The 3,448-nt window shown below is 44.6% G+C and overlaps 1 long non-coding RNA gene across 2 annotated transcripts; it reads right to left on the bottom strand.

Moving 5' to 3' along the window:
- Positions 1 to 489: 489 nt before the first annotated feature.
- Positions 490 to 2,950, bottom strand: LOC119319339. 2 transcript variants are annotated; one of them, XR_005154439.1, is made up of 5 exons: positions 2,864 to 2,950; positions 2,601 to 2,768; positions 2,304 to 2,422; positions 1,665 to 2,097; positions 490 to 939 (listed from the first exon to the last, which is right to left on the bottom strand). It is a non-coding gene; the product is annotated as an uncharacterized LOC119319339 (long non-coding RNA). The 2 variants fall into 2 exon arrangements; XR_005154440.1 differs by having other exon boundaries at positions 2,335 to 2,422.
- Positions 2,951 to 3,448: the final 498 nt, after the last annotated feature.

The raw sequence follows: 3,448 nt of genomic DNA, 5'->3' as shown, positions 1-3,448 counted from the left end.
ACAGTAAAGGAATGCATATTTCTATTATGCATCATCGATCAAAACGATGGTTAATTGAATGAAGAAAACAAAAAATCACTTTTACTGGGAAAAATTGGTACTGCTACCTATTTTAATGTTATTAACTCGTTGGTGAGAGAGCTGCTCACTTGCAGATCACATAACTCCACGTATTTTCTGTACAAAGGTAATTTAATTTGGTAGTGACATTCAGCTATTTCCTTGGAGCTTAAAGGATTACCTACAAATAAAATTAGAGGAAATGCTTGTATTGATAAATCTCATCAAGTGGTAGCTATCATTTTCATCAAGAAAAAACAACTTGCTCTTGTTGGTCATTATGTCAGGCGAACCTTCTCTGCATATTACTGAAAAACACACAATTAGCATTATGTTATGTACTATTTAAGAACCGTGAAATGATTGATTTGGCTCACATGCCAGCTTGGTTTCAGACAGAACCAACCCTAAAATCACCTGTCTTGTTGGTGTGGCCGCGGGTGGATATGGCGGCCAGCGCGCGGCTCCCCAGAAGACGGCCTTCTTCGGCCACCATGCCATCACTGTGTGCATGGGTGATAGCATCCTCACGGCGGCGCCCAGCCCCTGCCAGCAGAAGTAGCTGCCCCGGTGGCGGTGATCGAGACTATGCACGAGATTGATGTAAGCACCTAAACACGAGATTGAAAATTGGCACTCTCTTTGGATTGTCAGTCAACTTCCCAATTGTGGCCATTGATTTTCTTGAGTTGAAGCAACGCCTTACAAACCTACTTCACTAAGGAGCTCAAATTACCGTTGATGGTCTAGACATGCTGCACCGAAATCATTGAAGGCCGAACACTGATAACAATACCATTGTATATCTAGTCATAGTATTCCATTCCAACTATCCCAAGGAAAGAAAGATATCTGACAGCTGCACTCCAACCTGCAAGGCTGCAACAGTAAGGGGAGAAAATTAGAATACACATAGGCTAGCAAAAATGATTACCATGATCTTAGATAAGCAAGCGATAGAGCAGTGTCGTTCTCACTAAGGAAAACGACAGAGTACAATAGATCGACCATGGATACAAGAAAGGAATTATATTCAATATTTAATAATCTCCTCACTCATCTCTGGTGCTCTGCAAGAAAGGAATTAAACTCAATATTGAACAGTTCTCCATTTTTCATCTTGACTTGATTCTGTTGTTAACTGCATTCCCAAAAAATAATGCTCGTGTTCTGAAATTTGAGTCATCTAGCAAAACGTAGTTCAACCTATAAAGTTGGTGCAGGCATCCACTCTGCCTCTAAACCTCCATTTATCTTTCTGTCATGGTCATATTTGCAGAATTTAGTTTGGACCATCAAGTTAGCATTAATTAACTCACCAGCTTATATGCATCTAGACATTTAAGTTTTACTCAAATCTCTACAGAAAGGTGGAAAAAGATGCAGGAACTAAAACCAGATCGTGAACTTCTAAGATATCTCAAAACTGGCACATGAGGGGACATAGCCTAATATTAAACGTAAGTCGACATGAAGATATCCCCTAGATACAAACTTTCTGTAATTTATCATGAAAATTGTCACTGATATAGTCTAAAGTCCAAAATTTCATCATTCTTGATTATTATCAAAAACTTTTGTTTTGATTGATTAAATATACATACCAGACCTGAAGACAATGGTGCATCCGTTGCCGTTTTGAAGTTATAAGAAATTTTCCTGGCCTGAAGTGGAACTTGGTACCCAAATGATAGTTCTTAGTTACATGGACAAGCAACAATGAAATGATTCAGTTGCCTAGTTTACAAAGGTTATTCTGATCTGATCTTATTCCATTAAGTTCAACGAAGCGGGGTGACACTCTGGGAGGCATGGTGAACTTATCTTCAGAGGTGGCTTTACGTTTCTTGCTTTTCAGCTCTGCATTTTGAGCACCACCCAAATATATTTGATAAGAAAATAGTTACAGTACTAAACCTGACCATTCCTTGAGAATACACAACAGGAATCATCAATATGTTCAATAACGATCCGGTTGCCTCTAATCAGAATCACGCATGTTGAGTTTACTTATTGTAGGGGCCCAAGATAAGGTGCCTACAAAATAAATTCCAAACTAAGGTACAGTACGGAAACAAAATATCCAAAATCATATGAAAAAAATACGCCATAAAGCAGCGAGTGCAAACATCAGGAAACAACTTGATCAATGTACCCTTTTTTCAAGGATGCATCTGACCGATGTGCCCTTGATAAGAGGAGCAAACAATGTAAGAAATGAAGTGTGGTTGTAAGGGAGATACCGCCACCGCTCGCCTTAAAGGCGATGTTCACCTTGCTCAGGAGCCACGTCATCACCCCTGTTCGCCTTTCCTCTGCTTGTCCTCCGGTCAAACAGAGCTCGGCTCGGGGTGCGGACATCCTGACAATGATGAGAAGACCATAAAAAACGTTAATGCAGAGGAGTCAAGACCGCAAACTACATAATCTGAAGCACATATAGAGGCCTAGTAAAAATTCACAAAAGGCGTGCACAGTTCAGACGTGCCCAGGCTTGCCCATTGATCTGGAGTAGAAGATGGGGGGCAAATGAGGTTTACCTTGTGCACAGCCATGAGAGAGACGAGGAAGGTGATGAATTGTGGCTCGCCTCCTCCTCGTCACAGATGTGCCCAGTGCACCACAGCAGCAAGGGGTTGAGGGTCGCCGTCTCCAAGGCACGGGGTCACCCTGCCCGCTCGTCGAGCTCCTCTCCTCAAGGCCGCCGGCTAGATCCATCATGATGTTAATACATGGGGTTGAAACCGCTCTACTATACCTATGATTGAAACAGCCCTGCGTTTGAGTTTTCTCCTATCCATACCTCTGGTTGAAACCGCCCTGCGACGGCGATCCAGAACCGTGGCCCCGACGCAAGATCCAGCGGGGTCTTCCGGAGGGGATCGACGGGTTTTCTGGAGGGGATCGGCGGCGGCGGCTTTATGGAGTTACGGCGGCAGCGAGATCCGGCGGGATCTTCGCGAGGAGATCGACGGCGGTGAGATCCGGCAGGGTCTTCTCGAGGAGATCGGCGACGGTGAGATCCGACAGGGTCTTCTCGAGGAGATCGGCGGCGGTGAGATCCGGCGGGGTCTTGGCGGCGACGGAGGGATGGAGGGCGGCCGCGAACGAGGGCAGTGAGTCGGGTGCGAGTGGAGGGCAGGAGAGTCGTGCGTGCGAGTGGAGGGCAGGAGAGTCATGCGTGCGATTGGTTTAGGTTTTTTTTGCTGGTTAATTTTCGTAGGTTTTTTTTCATTGGTTAATTTTCGTAGGTTTTTTCCTTTGCTTTGTAGATGGGTGCGTGGGGGCGGGTGAGAGCCTCAGTACAAGGTTTTTTTAGTTCATGGCGGCTCAGTGTGAGATGGAAGAAAGTATCAAAGAAGTACCACAAAAGACCGGGTGAGGTGGG

This window comes from Triticum dicoccoides, chromosome 6A, assembly GCF_002162155.2.
Source record: "Triticum dicoccoides isolate Atlit2015 ecotype Zavitan chromosome 6A, WEW_v2.0, whole genome shotgun sequence".
NCBI classification, from domain to species: Eukaryota; Viridiplantae; Streptophyta; class Magnoliopsida; order Poales; family Poaceae; genus Triticum; species Triticum dicoccoides.
The sequence above is the reverse complement of the archived record's forward strand: the minus strand, read 5'-3'. Positions and strand labels throughout refer to the sequence as shown.